General features: G+C 47.3%; 4 non-coding genes across 4 annotated transcripts; all 4 read left to right on the top strand.

The window, feature by feature from the left end:
* Positions 1-4,112: 4,112 nt before the first annotated feature.
* Positions 4,113-4,195, top strand: trnal-cag (transfer RNA leucine (anticodon CAG)). Its single transcript has one exon. It is a non-coding gene; the product is annotated as a tRNA-Leu (tRNA).
* A 4,293-nt stretch (positions 4,196-8,488) lies between these two features.
* Positions 8,489-8,571, top strand: trnal-cag (transfer RNA leucine (anticodon CAG)). The gene has a single exon. It is a non-coding gene; the product is annotated as a tRNA-Leu (tRNA).
* A 5,637-nt stretch (positions 8,572-14,208) lies between these two features.
* Positions 14,209-14,291, top strand: trnal-cag (transfer RNA leucine (anticodon CAG)). Its single transcript has one exon. It is a non-coding gene; the product is annotated as a tRNA-Leu (tRNA).
* Positions 14,292-17,912: 3,621 nt separating this feature from the next.
* trnal-cag (transfer RNA leucine (anticodon CAG)) lies at positions 17,913-17,995 on the top strand. Its single transcript has one exon. It is a non-coding gene; the product is annotated as a tRNA-Leu (tRNA).
* The last annotated feature ends 2,319 nt before the right edge of the window (positions 17,996-20,314 follow it).

Here is a 20,314-nt window from a genome sequence, read left to right as displayed (position 1 = left end):
AGTATCCCGTACCTGCCTTCTCTCCATACCCCCTGATCCCCTTAGCCACAAGGGCCACATCTAACTCCCTCTTAAATATAGCCAATGAACTGGCCTCAACTACCCTCTGTGGCAGAGAGTTCCAGAGATTCACCACTCTCTGTGTGAAAAAAGTACTTCTCATCTCGGTTTTAAAGGATTTCCCCCTTATCCTTAAGCTGTGACCCCTTGTCCTGGACTTCCCTAACATCGGGAACAATCTTCCTGCATCTAGCCTGTCTAACCCCTTAAGAATTTTGTAAGTTTCTATAAGATCCCCTCTCAATCTTCTAAATTCTAGAGAGTATAAACCAAGTCTATCCAGTGTTTCTTCATAAGACAGTCCTGACATCCCAGGAATCAGTCTGGTGAACCGTCTCTGCACTCCCTCTATGGCAATAATGTCCTTCCTCACATTTGGAGACAAAAACTGTACGCAATACTCCAGGTGTGGTCTCACCAAGACCCTGTACAACTGCAATAGAACCTCCCTGCTCCTATACTCAAATCCTTTTGCAATGAAAGCTAACATAACATCGCTTTCTTTACTGCCTGCTGCACCTGCATGCCTACCTTCAATGACTGGTGTACCATGACACCTAGGTCTCGCTGCATCTCCCCCTTCCCCAATCGGCCACCATTTAGATAATAGTCTGCTTTCCCGTTTTTGCCACCAAAATGGATAACCTCACATTTATCCACTTTATACTGCATCTGCCAAACATTTGCCCACTCACCCAACCTATCCAAGTCACCTTGCAGTCTCCTAGCATCCTCCTCACAGCTAACACTGCCCCCCAGCTTGGTGTCATCCGCAAACTTCGAGATATTGCGTTCAATTCCCTCATCCAGATCATTAATATATATTGTAAATAGCTGGGGTCCCAGCACTGAGCCTTGCGGTACCCCACTAGTCACGGCCTGCCATTGTGAAAAGGACCCGTTTACTCCTACTCTTTGCTTCCTGTTTGCCAGCCTCTATCCACATCAATACTGAACCCCCAATGCCTTGTGCTTTAAGTTTGTATACTAATCTCTTATGTGGGACCTTGTCGAAAGCCTTCTGGAAGTCCAGATACACCACATCCACTGGTTCTCCCCTATCCACGCTACTAGTTATATCCTCGAAAAATCTATAAGATTCATCAGACTAGATTTACCTTTCGTAAATCCATGCTGACTTTGTCCAATGATTTCACCACTTTCCAAATGTGCTGCTATCCCATCTTTAATAACTGACTCTAGCAGTTTCCCCACTACCGATGTTAGACTAACTGGTCTGTAATTCCCCATTTTCTCTCTCCCTCCCTTCTTAAAAAGTGGGGTTACGTTTGCTACCCGCAAATCTTAAGGAACTACTCCAGAATCTAAAGAGTTTTGAAAGATTATTACTAATGCATCCACTATTTCTGGAGCTACTTCCTTAAGTACTCTGGGATGCAGCCTATCTGGCCCTGGGGATTTATCGGCCTTTAATGCATTCAATTTAGCCAACACCACTTCCCGGCTAACCTGGAGTTCACTCAATTCCTCCAACTCCTTTGACCCGCGGTCCCCTGCTATTTCCGGCAAATTATTTATGTCTTCCTTAGTGAAGACGGAACCAAAGTAGTTATTAAATTGGTCCGCCATATCCTTGTTCCCCATGATCAACTCACCTGTTTCTGACTGCAAGGGACCTACATTTGTTTTAACTAATCTCTTTCTTTTCACATATATATAAAAAACCTTTGCAGTCAGTTTTTATGTTCCCTGCCAGTTTTCTTTCATAATCTACTTTCCCTTTCCTAATTAAGCCCTTTGTCCTCCTCTGCTGGTCTTTGAATTTCTCCCAGTCCTCCGGTATGCTGCTTTTTCTGGCTAATCTGTACGCATCATCCTTCGCTTTGATACTATCCCTGATTTCCCTTGTTATCCATGGATGTACTACCTTCCCTGATTTATTCTTTTGCCAAATTGGTATGAACAATTTTTGTAGTTCATCCATGCAGCCTTTAAATGTCTTCCATTGCATATCCACCGTCAACTCTTTTAGAATTAATTGCCAGTCAATCTTGGCCAATTCACGTCTCAAACCCTCAAAGTTACCTTTCTTTAAGTTGAGAACCATTGTTTCTGAATTAACAATGTCACTCTCCATCCTAATGAAGAACTCAACCATATTATGGTCACTCTTGCCCAAGGGGGCACGTACAACAAGATTGCTAACTAACCCTTCCTCATTACTCAATACCCAGTCTAAAATAGCCTGCTCTCTCGTTGGTTCCTCTACATGGTGATTTAGATAACTATCCCGCATACATTCCAATAAGTCCTCTTCCTCAGCACCCCTGCCAATTTGATTCACCCAATCTATATGTAGATTGAAGTCACCCATTATAACTGTTTCAGTTATAACTGAATTGGGAGAAAACGTTGGTGATAGGTGCACGAGGCTATAAGATTCAGTTGGGAGGCGGGAAGGAATGTGCGATAGTGCCAGAGCGAGTCTCGATAGCGAGTGAGAATTTCTTTCAGCTGACATTCTGTGGAAACCTGGTAAGGTTATGACTATATAGCGAGCCACAAATCATACAATCATATTCAAACCATACGGGTGTCAGAGGTTATGGGGAAAGGGTGGGAGAATGGGATGAGGAGGCAGAGATTGATCAGCCATGATTGAATGGCGGAATGGACTAGATGGGCCCAATGGCCGAATTCTTCTCCTATCACATGATCGTGTGATACTTGTGGGCGCTCAGGACCGCCCACTGCAAAGCTCACACAGTATATAATCAACTCAATGGTGAGTATGGCTGAATGGAAGGCAACATATGTAGGGGAAGGTCTGAGACCCAAGCATACGCCTTTTTAACCACTGTATTTACTCGTGTTGCCAATTACAGGGACTGCTGGGCCACAATATCCTTCTGCATAACAATGCTCTCGAGGGTCTTGCTATTACCTGTGTGTATTCGACCTCCCAAAGGGCGTCACTTCACAATCACTCAGATTAAACCCCATCTGCCATTTCATAGAAACATGGAAACATAGAAAATAGGTGCAGGAGCAGGCCATTCGGCCCTTCGAGCCTGCACCGCCTTTCAATATGATCATGGCTGATCATCCAACTCAGTACCCCAACCCTGCCTTCTCTCCATACCCCCTGATCCCTTTAGCCACAAGCGCCACATCTAACTCCCTCTTAAATATAGCCAATGAACTGACCTCAACTATCTTCTGTGGCAGAGAATTCCACAGATTCACCACTCTCTGTGTAAAAAAATATTTTCTCATACAACTCTGTACTCCTGTACCTGCGGTCGCACCCAACGCAACCCGGCTTCGGACGACCATGGACTGGTGATGACGCTCATTAACTCCAGCCTTTCAGACAACCTTCAGCTACTACAGATGGACACAACATGCTGGAGTAACTCAGCGGGCCGGACAGCAGCTCTGGAGAGAAGGAATGGGCCACGTTTGGGGTCGAGACCCTTCTTCAAACTTTCCATTCCTTCTCTGCATAGATGCTGCCTGGTCCGCCGAGTGACTCGAACATTCTGTGTCTATCTTCGGTGTGAACCAACACCTGCAGTTTCTTCCTGAACACTTCAATCACTGCAGTTTGTCTACTGTCAATGCGGGCCTCCAACCGTCACCTTCGTTCCAGCGATCCGACGTACCTCTCCTCGCCCTAGGGTAAAGGTTAAAGGATGTGCGGAACAAGTTCATTACATATTACAAATTTATGCAGGCTATCTTTCCTTCTCTACGCTGAGTCCTGATGAGTCGTCAACAATTCCGTTCCCTTTGGTCTCGAGGTATGTTTCTCGGTACTGCTGTAAATATATACAATGTGGTTCTTCCCAGTTCTGACGACAGGGGCATTAATTTGATTAACCATTTCATTTCCACTCACCGATGAATTTGTAAGATTTGAATAAACCATCGTGAGACATTCAATCACTTTAATGAAATGTAACACTTTTCTTTAACCTAAAACGACAGCAAAACAAATTCTCGGATTCTCAACGGTGGCAAAATGAATATAATTTAATCAACCTCATTGATTCCTGTAATGACACTAACCTTATCTGGAATAATTTGTGGTCAGGATGGCCGAGCGGTCTAAGGCGCTGCGTTCAGGTCGCAGTCTCCACTGGAGGCGTGGGTTCGAATCCCACTTCTGACAATTTCACATTTTAAATATTACCCAATGGTTCTGCCTCTGGTTGTTTGTTGGTTCTACCTGGCCGCCGATGTTGTCTTGCTGGCTTATTCCCCCGGACTTTGGATACACGCGGTCCTTCCGAACGATCACTTCTCGCATTTGACTTTTACAAATCCTACTGCCTTACTCGACTCGATCTTCGATTTGCTATTTGCTACCACGAGTAAGGCCATGACCCATCTTTCCACATTGTACTATGCTATTCTGTAAAGGAGAAAGGGATAATTGGGCAACAGCAACACTCCAACCTGCCTGGCCTCTTGTTCAACTGCTTCATCCCTCCCCCACCCTCGTTAGCAAGACTCGCTATTCTCCCCACCTGACTCCATATACCCGACATACCCAAGATATACACAGAGGCTGCAGTAACTGAACGGGCCACTCAGTATATCTGCAGAAACGGTCTGAAGAAGGGTTTCGGCCCGAAACGTTGCCTATCTCCTTCGCTCCATAGATGCTGCTGCACCCTCTGAGTTTCTCCAGCATTTTTTTTGTGGACCTTCGGAATGAATGATAACCATATTACCATATAGCCATATAACAATTACAGCACTGAAACAGGCAATCTCGACCCTTCTAGTCCGTGCCGAACACGTATTCTCCCCTAGTCCTATATACCTGCGCTCAGCCCATAACCCTCCATTCCTTTCCCGTACATATAACTATCCAATTTATTTTTTAATGATAATAACGAACCTGCCTCCACCACCTTCAGTGGAAGCTCATTCTACACAGCCACCACTCTCTGAGTAAAGAAGTTCCCCCTCATGTTACCCCTAAACTTAAGTCCCTTAATTCCCAAGCCATGTCCCCTTGTTTGAATCTTCCCTAGTCTCAGTGGAAAAAGCTTGTCCACGTCAAATCTGTCTATCCCTCTCATCATTTTAAAGACCTCTATCATGTCCCCCCCCCTTAACCTTCTACCCCAATTTGTGCACGTGATCTATATCTCGTTTTATACTCTTCAGCCAAATGACACGGTCCAGTCCTGCTGACATGAATGCTATTAATTTGCTGTCCGCAATTCTCTCGGCGCTGGACGAAATCAATGACAACTCCTGGGTTGCACATGAGAGGATCAACGCTCAGTATCATTAATAATCGTAATTACTGCTATTGCCCCTCACGCTCGGAGATGCTGACTTTCACAGTGTCACACACGTGCTGGACATGTTGCCCATCAGAGCTATCGATCGAGTGAGAAAGCACAGAAACCGGTCTTTGCCCAATACGTGGCCACGCTCACCACCGAGCAATTTATTCTGGCACTTTCACACCGGGATGATGTATAGTTGTCAATGTACTTCCAGATCATACATCTGGTAGACTGGCGAGGAAACTGGGATACCCAGCGGAAATTTCACAGTTGCCCGTAGTCACAAACACAACAAGGCAGGTTGTTGTTAAATCCGGAGAGAGCGGAACTAATGGATGAGTCACAGGCAAAAGCACCGGCTCAAAATTAGGGACAGATCAGCGAAATTAAAAGTAATCGGACAAATCGACTACTGCAACCCGGGATTGAACCAGGGACCTTTAATTCTTCAGTCTAACACGCTCCCAACTGGCCAACGACTTATACAGCCGCATCATGACATCCCTGTTTTGTTTTTGTGTGCTAGCCCTCTTAAACTAAATGCTAACATTGTTTTTACCTTCCTGACTGCCTCTGGGGTCTGGCTGTGTTTGTTGAGGAGGGGGTACCAGGGTTACGTTTCTGATTTTCAAACCTGCAGTAAAACTCATTCGGGTCGTTCGTCAGCTGACGATTGTCCAAAGAGCGGGGGCCTTTCCTCTCATAGCTGGTGATTTCTTGCATGCCCTTCCAAACTGAAGAAGAGTCACCAGCGAACAACTTGCTCCTCAATTTCTCAGAGTACCTTCCATTGACAGCTCTAATTCCTCTTCTTAGCTCTTTATCGAGTAGGCTATCTTTTATCTCTTTAACGATTAGGCTATCCGCTTGACGCATATTTGCCCCCCCCCCCCATCTCAAAAGGGAAATGTTACATCTGTATATAATGATCCCATTAAAATGTATATTTATGTCACAAACTATGGAATTCATATTTTAGTAGTGTTATCAAGGAAAAGAAAGCAGTTCCAATTGTTTGATATTATTTGATATTGTTTAAAATTATTCATATGGAGGAAAGAATATAATAGCTTTAAAATCTACCTTAATTTGCTATCTCAATAAGGATAATCCCCCTTTCCCTCTCCCCTCTACCTCTCTTTCTCTCCCCATCACTTTCTCCCCTCCTTCCATTCTCTCTCTCTCCTCCCCTCCCCTCCCTCCTCCTCTCACATTCCCCCCTCTTCCCTCTCACGCAGGGGGGGGGGGGGGGGGGGGGGGGGGGGGGGGGGTGGAAGAAGTCCCTTTCTAAATCATCCCGCAAGCCGGATTAGATTCCCTCATGGGTTGTTTGCCACCGAGGATAAAACACAGTCTCCCCCTACTGCAACGAAATTTTCCACTAATTACATGAAGTAGGCAAGAGGCATCGAGCTGAATATGTGGAGTGCAGATGGCAGTCTGATCCCGCCCGGAGAGCACGCGCGGAGAGACGGCGTCATTTTGCCCAAATGCGCAGGCCCGGATGGTTACACCCCCCCCCCCCCCCTCCCCCACATCATCCAGCGGATCTGAATCCAGAATTTCGGGCGATTTCCGTCAAAGTGGAAACTCTGATTGCGCTCCGAATTAAAAACAAAAAATTATCGGAATGTTTCCTTACTCTGTCGTCAAATAAAAAGGGGGGGGGGGGGGGGGGGGGGGGGGAGGAGGAGGAGGAGGTTCGGTCGCACCCAACGCAACCCGCCTTCGGGCGACCATGGACCATGGACTGGTGATGACGCTCCTTAACTCCAGCCTTCCAGCCAACCTTCAGCTACTACAGATGGACACAACATGCTGGAATAACTTAGCGGGCCGGACAGCTGCTCTGGAGAGATGGAATTGGTCACGTCTGGGGTCGAGACTCTTCTTCAAACTTCCGATTCCTTCTCTGCAGACATGCTGCCTGGTCCGCTGAGTGACTCGAACATTCTTGTCTATCTTGGTGTAAACCAACACCTGTAGTTTCTTCCTGAACACTTCAATCACTGCAGTTATTTTACTGTCAATGCGGGGCCACCAGCCGTCACGTTTGTTCCAGCGATCCCACGTACTTCTCCTCGCCCGTCCACCTTTGTTCCCTGGGGGTCGCCTCCCGGAGGCCAGCCTCTGGGGTCCAATGCCCACCGGCCTTGCTCCTCGGCGGTCGCGTCCTTCGCATTCACCGTGTCAATGCTCCCGGTTTCTGGTCTTTGGGGTATGAGCAGAGGCCGGCTCGGTGACTACACCCTACAGGCCGCGGCCCTCTCTGGTCTCCTGTTGTCAATGGGAGCGACTGAAAGGCAAAATCATAAACTACCTTCTGCCGTGACTCGGATTTGAACCGAGGTTGCTGCGGCCACAAAGTATAGTAATAATCACTATACGATCACACCGTTCAAATGTATGCTAGCTGCGCCGTTAAAACCTCTGATACTGGTGTGACTCGGCCGCCGACGCTCCTGTGACCAATATTAAAACAGTCTTAATAAGGGTCCCGATGGAAAAACTTCACCTATCCATGTTCTTCAGAGATGTTGTCTGATCTACTGAGTTACTCCTGCACCTTATGCTTTGTTTTATAAGCTACAACTGCAGTACCCGGTTACCACATTAAACCAGTGGCTCAAGTCTGCACTTTACACTGTCAGGTCTGAATCTGTTATCTGATTAGATGCCTCCGGTGCACTGCAGGGAAAGCTGGGAGGGGGAGGGGGGGGGGGGTTGTAAACAACACTTTGCTTGTTTACCCCCTCACAATTCCAGCATAACTACCCCTTGTGCCTCGCCTTTAAAGGTTACTAGCTCCTTGGTATCAACTACTGTCCAATTAGAGGGTGTTAGCTACCAGGAGATGTTGGACTATCTACGAACATCAGAGGCTGAATGGAAACATAAAATAAGTTTATAAAAATACGAGAACTGAATATTGCTTAGATGGTCAGATTCCTTATCCCAGGGTGCAAATGCCGGTGAATTTGTAAGATTTGAATAAACCATCGTGAGACTTTCAGTCGCTTGTGAAATGTAACACTTTAAAAAAAACTAAAACGACAACAAAACAAACCCTCGGATTCTGAACGGTGGAAAAATGAATATAATTTAATCAGCCTCATTGATTCCTGTAATGACACTAATCTTATCTGGAATGATTTGCGGTCAGGATGGCCGAGCGGTCTAAGGCGCTGCGTTCAGGTCGCAGTCTCCACTGGAGGCGTGGGTTCGAATCCCACTTCTGGCAATTCCACATTTTAAATTCTACCCAAATACCCAATGGTTCTGCCTCTGGTTGGTTCTGCTGGCCGCCGATGTTGTCTTGCTGGCTTATTGCCCCGGACTTTGGATACACTTGGTCCTTCCAAACTATCACAACTGCTCTCGTTTGACTTTTACAAATCCTACTGCCTTACTCGATGCACATCAATACTGAACCTCCAAAACCATGTGCTTTAAGTTAGTATACTAATCTCTTATGTGGGACCTTGTCGAAAGCCTTCTGAAAATCCAGATATAACACAACCACTGCTTCTCCCTTATCCACTCTACCAGTCACCTCCTCGAAAAATTCTATAAGATTCGTCAGACATGCCTTACCTTTCATAAATCCATGCTGACTTTGTCCAATGATTTCACCACTTTCCAAATGTGCTGCTATCCCATCTTTAATAACTGACTCCAGCAGTTTCCTCACTACCGATGTTAGACTAACTGGTCTGTAATTCCCCGTTTTCTCTCCCCCTCCCTTTGCAAAAAGTGGGGTTACATTAGCTACCCTCCAATCCTCAGGAACTACTCCAGAATCTATAGAGTTTTGAAAAATTATCACTAATGCATCCATTATTTCTGGGGCTACCACCTTACGTACTGTGGGATGCAGCCTATCTGGCCCTAGGGATTTATCGGCCTTTAATCCATTCGATTTGCCTAACAACACTTCCCGGCTAACCTGGATTTCACTCAGTTCCTCCATCTTATTTGACCCCCAGTCCCCTGCTATTTCCGGCAGCTTAATTAAGTCTTCCTTAGTGAACGCAGAACCAATGTAGTTATTCAATTGGTCTGCCGTGTCCTTGTTCCCCATGACCAATTCACCTGTTTCTGACTGCAAGGGACCTACATTTGTTTTAACTAATCTTTTTCTCTTCACATATCTATAAACACTTTTGTAGTCAGTATTTATGATCCCTGCCAGTTTTCTTTCATAATCTATTTCCCCTTTCCTAATTAAGCCCTTTGTCCTCCTCTGCTGGACTGAATTTCTCCCAGTCCTCTGGTAGGCTGCTTTTTCTGGCTAATTTGTATGCTTCATCTTTTGTTTTGATACTATCCCTGATTTCCTTTGTTATCCACGGATGCACTACCTTCCATGATTTATTATTTTGCCAAACTGGGATGAACAATTGTTGTAGTTCATCCATGCAGCCTTCAATTGCCTTCCATTGCATATCTGCCTTCAACCTTTTAGGAATCAATTGCCAGTCTATCTTGGCCAATTCACGTCTCATACCCTCAAAGTTACCTTTCTTTAAGTTCAGAACCCTTGTTTCTGAATTAAATATGTCACTCTCCATCCTAATGAAGAACTCAACCATATGGTCACTCTTGCCCAAGGGGTCACGCACGACAAGACTGCTAACTAACATAACTTTCAGCTGACATTCTGTGGAAACCTGTTAAGGTTATGACTATATAGCGAGCCACATATCATACAATCACATATCATATAAAATCATGACAATTTCACATTTTAAATTCTACCCAAAGATCCTATGGTTCTGCCTCTGGTTGGTTCTGCCTGGCCACCGATGTTGTCTTGCTGGCTTACTCGCCCGAACTTTGGATCCACGTGGTCCTTCCAAACGATCACAACTGCTCTCGTTTGACTTTTACAAATCCTTCTGCCTTACTCGATCTTCGATTTGCCATTCGCTACCACGACCAAGGTCATGACCCATCTTTCCACACTGTACTATGCTAACCTGTATATTGCATTGTTTAATGAACTCAAAGACTAAAGGAGAAAAGGATAATTGGTCAATACTCCAACCTGTTTCTATTGCCTCTTTGTCCAAATGCTTCATCCCTCCCCCACCCGCGTTAGCAAGACTTGCTACTCTCCCACGTGACTCCATATACTCGACATACCCAAGATATAGACAATGGCTGCAGTAACTGAACGGATCACTCAGTATCTGGGCAGAAACGGAATGAATTATGTCTCGTTTCGAGCCTGATTTCAGACCCGGATAAAGAGTATAGGTTTCTTGTCAAGGCCCTTCTTCAGACTGGAGAAAAGGAATAGGTGACGTTTCGGGACGAGACACCTTATCCAAACATACCCATCTACCTGTTTGTTTCTTCGTTGGTGATAGGTATACGAGGCTTTAAGATTCAGTTGTGAGGCGGGAAGGAATGTACGATAGTGCCAGAGCGAGTCTCGATACCGAGTGAGAATTTCTTTCAGCTGACATTCTGTGGAAATCTGGTAAGGTTATGTCTATATAGTGAGCCACAAATCATACAATGATGTTCAAACCATACGGGTGTCAGATGTTATGGGGAGAAGATGGGAGAATGGCGTGAGGAGGCAGAGATTGATCAGCCATGATTGAATGGCGGAATGGACTAGATGGGCCCATTGGCCGAATTCTGCTCCTATCACATGATCTTGTGACACTTGTGGGCGCTCCGGACCGCCCACTGCAAAGGAGCTACACAGTATATAAACGACTCCATGGTGAGTATGGCGGAATGGAAGAGAACCTTAGCTGCAACATATGGAAGGGAAGATCTGAGACCCAATCATACGCCTTTTTTAACCACTATATTTACTCGTGTTGCCAATTACAGGGACTGCTGGGCCACAATATCCTTCTGCATAACAATGCTCTCGAGGGTCTTGCCATTACCTGTGTGTATCCGACCTCCCAAAGGGCGTCACTTCACAATCACTCAGATTAAACCCCATCTGCAAATTCATAGAAACATAGAAACATAGAAAATAGGTGCAGGATTAGGCCATTCGGCCCTTCGAGCCTGCACCGCCTTTCAATATGATTATGGCTGATCATCCAACTCAGTACCCCATCCCTGCCTTCTCTCGAGAAAAGCTGCAGGCCCCGATGGCATCTCGGGGCGAGTACTCAAGTCCTGTGCTACGCAGCTAGCTCCAGTGCTCACTACAATATTCAACCTCTCCCTGGACAAGTCCGTGGTCCCTGCCTGCTTCAAAAAATCCATCATTGTACCGGTACCGAAAAATGCCTCCCCAGCCTGCCTGAATGACTACCGTCCGGTGGCCCTTACCTCGGTAGTCATGAAATGCTTTGAGAGGCTGGTGAAGAATCACATCTGCGCCTTCCTCCCTCGGAACATGGACCCGTTGCAGTTTGCATACCGTCCGAACAGGTCCACGGACGATGCGGTCCCCCAGGTCTTGCACACCGCTCTCTCCCATCTGGACAGCCAGAAGGGGGGCTACGTGAGGATGCTGTTCATAGACTACAGTTCAGCCTTCAACACGATAGTCCCCACCAGACTGGCCGGGAAGCTACGGGCATTGGTGCTCAACACCTCCCTGTGTGCCTGGGTCCTGGACTTTCTCACCGCCAGGCCCCAGGTAGTCAAGATGGGAGGGAATACATCGAAGTCCCTCACCCTGAGCACAGGATCGCCCCAGGGTTGCGTCCTCAGCCCCCTATTGTACTCCCTGTACACACATGACTGTGTGGCTAGGTTCAGCTCCAATTCAATAATTAAGTTTGCTGATGACACTGTGGTGGTGGGCCTGATCTCAGACAATGATGAGAAGGCCTACCGGGAGGAGGTGGCTGATCTAGCACTCTGGTGCCAGGAGAACAGCCTCCTCTTGAACATCAAAAAAACGAAGGAGCTGATCATGGACTTTAGGAGGGCACATCATCCGAGGACGTACACTCCATTGAGTATAAATGGGGATCCTGTGGATAGGGTGAACTGTTTTAAATATCTGGGAGTCCACATCTCTGAGGATATGACATGGTCATCACACGCCTCAGCACTCGTGAGTAAGGCAAGGCAGCGCCTTTACCACCTCAGGCAATTGAGGAAATTCAGAGTGTCTCCGAGGATCCTCCAGTGCTTCTACGCAGCGGCGGTGGAAAGCATCTTGTCCGGGAACATTACCATCTGGTTTGGGAATTGCTCTGCCAAGGACAAGAAGGCTCTGCAGAGAGTAGTGCGTTCGGCCGAACGCACTATGGGAACTTCACTCACCCCACTGCAGGAACTATACAACAGGAGGTGCAACTCCAGAGCAAACAAAATCATGAGAGACCACTTCCACCCCTGCAACGGACTGTTCCAGCCGCTACGGTCAGGCAAACGCCTCCGTTGCCATGCAGTGAGAACGGAGAGGTTGAGAAGGAGTTTCTTCCCAGAGGCAATTCGGACTGTAAACGCCTTTCTCACCAGGGACTAACTCTACAGAACGTTTTTCCTTCTATTATTTATTATGTAAAAGAATATGTGTGTTATGATTGTGTTTATAATTTGTTTGGTTGTTTTGTTGTTTGTCCTTTGCACAAACGTCCGCGAGCATTGCCACTTTCATTTCACTGCACATCTCGTATGTGTATGTGACAAATATACTTGACTTGACTTGACTTGACTTGACTCTCCATACCCCCGATCCCTTTAGCCACAAGCGCCACATCTAACTCCCTCTTAAATATAGCGAATGAACTGGCCTCAACTACCTTCTGTGGCAGAGAATTCCACAGATTCACCACTCTGTGTAAAACATTATTTTTCATACAACTCTGCACTCCTGTACCTGCGGTCGCACCCAACGCAACCCGGCTTCGGACGACCATGGACTGGTGATGACGTTCATTAACTCCAGCCTTTCAGACAACCTTCAGCTACTACAGATGGACACAACATGCTGGAGTAACTCAGCGGGCCGGACAGCAGCTCTGGAGAGAAGGAATGGGCCACGTTTGGGGTCGAGACCCTTCTTCAAACTTCCCATTCCTTCTCTGCATAGACGCTGAGTGACTCGAACATTCTGTGTCTATCTTCGGTGTGAACCAACACCTGCAGTTTCTTCCTGAACATTTCAATCACTGCAGTTTGTCTACTGTCAATGCGGGGCCTCCAACCGTCTCATTAAGGAACCAAATTAAGGGACAGAAGTTTAGGGGTAACATGAGGGGGAACTTCTTTACTCAGAGAGTGGTAGCGGTGTGGAATGAGCTTCCAGTGGAAGTGATGGCGGCAGGTTCGTTGGTATCATTTAAAAATAAATTGGATAGGCATATGGATGAGAAGGGAATGGAGGGTTATGGTATTAGTGCAGGCAGGTGGGACTAATGTTGTTCGGCACGGACTTGTAGGGCCGAGGTGGCCTGTTTCCGTGCTGTAATGGTTATATGGTTATAACCGTCACCTTGGTTCCAGCGATCCGACGTACCTCTCCTCGCCCTAGGGTAAAGGTTAAAGGATGTGCGGAACAAGTTTATTACATATTACAAATTTATGCGGGCTATCTTTCCTTCTCTACGCTGAGTCCTGATGAGTCGTCAACAATCCCGTTCCCTTTGGTCTCGAGGTATGTTTCTCGGTACTGCTGTAAATATATACAATGTGGCTCTTCCCAGTTCTGACGACAGGGGCATTAATTTGATTAACCATCTCATTTCCACTCACCGATGAATTTGTAAGATTTGAATAAATCATCGTGAGACATTCAATCACTTTTATGAAATGTAACACTTTTCTTGAACCTAAAACGACAGCAAAGCAAATTCTCGGATTCTCAACGGTGGCAAAATGAATATAATTTAATCAACCTCGTTGATTCCTGTAATGACACTAACCTTATCTGGAATAATTTGTGGTCAGGATGGCCGAGCGGTCTAAGGCGCTGCGTTCAGGTCGCAGTCTCCACTGGAGGCGTGGGTTCGAATCCCACTTCTGACAATTTCACACTTTAAATTCTACCCAAAGATCCTATGGTTCTGCCTCTGGTTGGTTGTTGGTTCTGCCTGGCCGCCGATGTTGTCTTGCTGGCTTATTCCCCCGGACTTTGGATACACGCGGTCCTTCCAAACGATCACAACTTCTCTCATTTGACTTTTACAAATCCTACTGCCTTACTCGACTGGACTTCGATTTGCTATTTGCTACCACGAGTAAGGCCATGACCCATCTTTCCACATTGTACTATGCTATTCTATAAAGGAGAAAGGGATAATTGGGCAACAGCAACACTCCAACCTGCCTGGCCTCTTTTTCAACTGCTTCATCCCTCCCCCACCCTCGTTAGCAAGACTCGCTATTCTCCCCACCTGACACCATATACCCGACATACCCAAGATATACACAGAGGCTGCAGTAACTGAACAGGTCACGCAGTATATCTGCAGAAACGGAATGAATAATGGTCTGAAGAAGGGGTTCGGCCCGAAACGTTGACTATCTCCTTCGCTCCATAGATGCTGCTGCACCCGCTGAGTTTCTCCAGCATGTTTGTGGACCTTCGGAATGAATGATAACCATATAACCATATAACAATTACAGCACGGAAACAGGCAATCTCGACCCTTCTAGTCCGTGCCGAACACGTATTCTCCCCTAGTCCCATATACCTGCGCTCTGACCATAACCCTCCATTCCTTTCCCGTACATATAACTATCCAATTTATTTTTTAAATGATAATAACGAACCTGCCTCCACCACCTTCAGTGGAAGCTCATTCTACACAGCCACCACTCTCTGAGTAAAGAAGTTCCCCCTCATGTTACCCCTAAACTTAAGTCCCTTAATTCTCAAGCCATGTCCCCTTGTTTGAATCTTCCCTAGTCTCAGTGGGAAAAGCTTGTCCACGTCAAATCTGTCTATCCCTCTCATCATTTTAAAGACCTCTATCATGTCCCCCCCTTAACCTTCTACCCCAATTTGTGCACGTGATCTATATCTCGTTTTATACTCTTCAGCCAAATGACACGGTCCAGTCCTGCTGATATGAATGCTATTAATTTGCTGTCCGCCATTCTCTCGGCGCTGGACGAAATCAATGACAACTCCTGGGTTGCACATGAGAGGATCAACGCTCAGTATCATTAATAATCGTAATTACTGCTATTGCCCCTCACGCTCGGAGATGCTGACTTTCACAGTGTCACACACGTGCTGGACATGTTGCCCATCAGAGCTATCGATCGAGTGAGAAAGCACAGAAACCGGTCTTTGCCCAACACGTGGCCACGCTCACCACCGAGCAATTTATTCTGGCACTTTCACACCGGGATGATGTATAGTTGTCAATGTACTTCCAGATCATACATCTGGTAGACTGGCGAGGAAACTGGGATATCTAGCGGAAATTCCACAGTTGCCCGTAGTCACAAACACAACAAGGCAGGTTGTTGTTAAATCCGGAGAGAGCGGAACTAATGGATGAGTCACAGGCAAAAGCACCGGCTCAAAATTAGGGACAGATCAGCGAAATTAAAAGTAATCGGACCACTACTGAAACCCGGGATTGAACCAGGGACCTTTAATTCTTCAGTCTAACACGCTCCCAACTGGCCAACGACTTATACAGCCGCATCATGACATCTCTGTGTTTTTTTAATGCTAGCATCTGTATATAATGAGCCCATTAAAATGTATATTTATGTCACAAACTATGGAATTCATATTTTAGTAGTGTTATCAAGAAAAAGAAAGCAGTTCCAATTGTTTGATATTATTTGATATTGTTTAAAATTACTCATATGGAGGAAAAAATATAATAGCTTTAAAATCTGCCTTAATTTTGCTATCTCACTAAGGATAATCCCCCTTTCCCTCTACCTCTCTCTCTCTCTCTCCCCATCACTTTCTCCCCTCCTTCCATTCTCTCTCCTCCCCTCCCCTCCCCTCTCCTCCCCTCCCCCTCTCACATTCTTTTACCTTTCTCCCCCTCACGCAGCGTTGGATGCCGCGCGGCTGTGTGTTTGTGTGTGTGTGTGTGTGTGTGTGGGGGGGGGGGGGGGGGGGGGGGGGTGGTGGTGGAAGAAAGGCATGGGGGAGGCGGGGGAGGCGAGGGGAGAGGGCCCCGCCGCAGCGGCGTCTGGTGTTGGGGATACAGCCACTGGGTTCAGATTCGGGGGTAGGGGAGGAGGTGCGGTCGCACCCAACGCAACCCGCCTTCGGGCGACCATGGACTGGTGATGACGCTCCTTAACTCTAGCCTTCCAGCCAACCTTCAGCTACTACAGATGGACACAACATGCTGGAATAACTCTGCGGGCCGGACAGCTGCTCTGGAGAGATGGAATTGGTCACGTTTGGGGTCGGGACCCTTCTTGAAACTTCCCATTCCTTCTCTGCAGACACGCTGCCTGGTCCGCTGAGTGACTCGAACATTCTTGTCTATCTTGGTGTAAACCAACACCTGTAGTTTCTTCCTGTCACTTCAATCACTGCAGTTTTTTTTACTGTCAATGCGTGGCCTCCAGCCGTCTCCTTTGTTCCAGCGATCCCACGTACTTCTCCTCGCCCGTCCACCTTTGTTCCCTGGGGGTCGCCTCCCGGAGGCCAGCCTCTGGGGTCCAATGCCTACCGGCCTTGCTCCTCATCGGTCGCGTCCTTCGCATTCAGCGGGTCAATGCTCCCGGATTCTGGTCTTTGGGGTATGAGCAGACGCCGGCTCGGTGACTACACCCCACAGGCCGCGGCCCTCTCTGGTCTCCTGTTGTCAATGGGAGCGACTGAACGGCAAAATAATAAACTACCGTCTGCCGTGACTCGGATTTCAACCGAGGTTGCTGCAGCCACAAAGTAGAGTACTAATCACTATACGATCACACCCTTCAAATGTGTGCTAGCTGCGCCGTTAAAACCTCTGATATTGGTGTGACTCGGCCGCCGACGCTCCTGTGACCAATGTTAAAACAGTCTTAATAAGGGTCCCGATGGAAAAACTTCACCTATCCTTGTTCTCCAGAGATGTTGTCTGATCTACTAAGTTACTCCTGCATCTTCTCCTTTGTTTTGTAAGCTACAACTGCAGTACCCGGTTACCACATTAAACCAGTGGCTCAAGTCTGCACTTTACATTGTCAGGTCTGAATCTGTGACCTGATTAGATGCCTCCGGTGCACTGCAGGGAAAGCTGGGAGGGGGAGGGGGGGGGGGGTTGTAAACAACACTTTGCTTGTTTACCCCCTCACAATTCCAGCATCACTACCCCTTGTGCCTCGCCTTTAAAGGTTACTAGCTCCTTGGTATCAACTACTGTCCAATTAGAGGGTGTTAGCTACCAGGAGATGTTGGACTATCTACGAGCATCGGAGGCTGAATGGAAACATAAAATAAGTTTATAAAAATACGAGAACTGAATATTGCTTAGATGGTCAGATTCCTTATCCCAGGGTGCAAATGTCGAAGACAAGAAACTACAGTTTTAAGGTAAGTGGGGTAAAGGTTAAAGGTTAAAGGTTAAAACGATAACAAAACAAATCCTCGGATTCTGAACGGTGGAAAAATGAATATAATTTAATCAGCCTCATTGATTCCTGCAATGACACTAATCTTATATGGAATGATTTGTGGTCAGGATGGCCGAGCGGTCTAAGGCGCTGCGTTCAGGTCGCAGTCTCCACTGGAGGCGTGGGTTCGAATCCCACTTCTGACAATTTCACATTTTAAATTCTACTCATAGATCCTATGGTTCAGCCACTGGTTGGTTCTGCTGGTCGCCCATGTTGTTTTGCTGGCTTATTCCCCTGGACTTTGGATACACTTGGTCCTTCCAAACGATCACAACTGCTCTCGTTTGACTTTTACAAATCCTACTGCCTTACTCGATCTTCGATATGCCATTCGCTACCACGAGCAAGGTCATGACCCATCTTTCCACACTGTACTATGCTATTCTGTATATTGCATTGTTTAAAGAACTTAGAGACTAAAGGAGAAAACGATAATTGGGCAACTGCAACACTCTTACCTGGTTCTATTGCCTCTTGTTCAACTGCTTCATCCCTCCCCCACCCGCGTTAGCAAGGCTCGCTACTCTCCCCACCAGACTCCATATACTCGACATTCCCAAGATAGACACAAGGGCTGCAGTAACTGAACGGGTCACTCAGTATCTCTGCAGAAACGGAATGAATGATGTCTCGTTTCGAGACTGTTTCAGACCCGGATAAAGGGAATAGGTGACGTTTCTTGTCAAGGCCCTTCTTCAGACTGGAGAAAGGGAATAGGCGACGTTGCGGGACGAGCCACCTTCTCCAAACATACCCATCTACCTGTTTGTTTCTTCCTTCCCATCCCCTCTCCGTCATCAACCATCTGCCGAACATCCATTCCCATTTTGGCTCCGCTTGTCAACTACCAGCCCCTGTCACTACCCTCCCTCTCCCCACGCCCATCTGCTCCCATCTGCCTAATCTGCCCTTAATTCGTTTCCACTACAACTTTATAGTCTCTGTTTACTCCTCCTTCAGTCTGAAGAAGGGTCTCGACCTGAAACGTCACCCATTCTTTCTCTCCAGAGTGCCTGACCCCCTGAGTTACTCCAGCATGTGTGTCTACCTTTGATATAAACCAGCATCTGCCAGCCGCGGCCCTCTTTGGTCTCCTGTTATCAATGGGAGCGACTGAAAAGCAAAATCATAAACTACCCTCTGCCGTGATTCGGATTCCAACCGTGGTTGCTGCGGCCACAACGCAGAGCACTAATCACTATAGGGGGTGTGCACGTAAGGTCATTGGGTCATGGGGCTTGACGCACGGAGCCGATCAATTCATCTGGAGGACATCCGTAACTTCCGGTATATGTTATTAATGTAAGAAACGCGTAGTTTCCTACCTGTTAAAACCCGCCAAAATGTTGAATTTTTGCGCTGTAAAAAATGTGGAAGTCGGGGTAAGTGTGAGAGACATGTACCCAACTTGAGAATTCCAAAAGTGCAGCGAAATGAAGGTAAAGAGTAGCGAGAGCTGAAGCAACAACAACAGCTAAAGTGCTTGGCGAACATTGGCTGTGCAGAGGTTACACAAAAAAGCTGGAGAAACTCAGCGGGTGCAGCAGCATCCATGGAGCGAAGGAAATAGGCAACGTTTCGGGCCGAAACCCTTCTTCAGACTGATCGGGGGCGGGGGTGGGTGGGGACAAGAAAGGGAAAAGGAGGAGGAGCCCGAAGGCTGGGGGATGGGAGGAGACAGCAGGGGGGCTGAGGAAGGGTAGGAGACAGCAAGGACTAACAAAATTGGGAGAATTCGATGTTCATGCCCCCGGGGTGCAGACTCCCCAAACGGAATATGAGGTGCTGTTCCTCCAATTTCCGGTGTTGCTCGCTGTGGCCATGGAGGAGACCCAGGACAGAGAGGTCGGAGACGGAGTGGGAGGGGGAGTTGAAGTGCTGAGCCACCGGGAGGTCAGCTTGGTTATTGCGGACCGAGCGGAGGTGTTCGGCGAAACGATCGCCCAACCTCCGCTTGGTCTCACCGATATAGATCTGCTGACATCTAGAGCAGCGGACGCAATAGATGAGGTTGGAAGAGATGCAGGTAAACCTCTGTCGCACCTGGAACGATTGCTTGGGTCCTTGAACGGAGTCGAGGGGGGAGGTAAAGGGACAAGTGTTGCATCTCTTGCGGTTGCAAGGGAAAGTGCCCGGGGAGGGGGTGGACCGAGAGGGAAGGGAAGAATTGACAAGGGAGTTATGGAGGGAGCGGTCTTTGCGGAAGGCAGATATGGGGGGAGATGGGAAGATGTGGCGAGTGGTGGGGTCACGTTGGAGGTGGCGAAACTGACGGAGGATTACTTTTTGTATGTGACGGCTGGTGGGGTGAAAGGTGAGGACTAGGGGGACTCGGCCCTTGTTGCGAGTGCGGGGATGGGGAGAGAGAGCAGTGTTGCGGGGTATGGAAGAGACCCTGGTGCGAGCCTCATTTATGGTGGAGGAGGGGAACCCCCGTTCCCTGAATAATTAGGACATTTCAG

Source organism: Leucoraja erinacea, chromosome 34 (genome assembly GCF_028641065.1).
Source record: "Leucoraja erinacea ecotype New England chromosome 34, Leri_hhj_1, whole genome shotgun sequence".
NCBI classification, from domain to species: domain Eukaryota; kingdom Metazoa; phylum Chordata; class Chondrichthyes; order Rajiformes; family Rajidae; genus Leucoraja; species Leucoraja erinaceus.
Note: the sequence above shows the minus strand (reverse complement) of the source record. Positions and strands in the feature narration are given on the sequence as shown.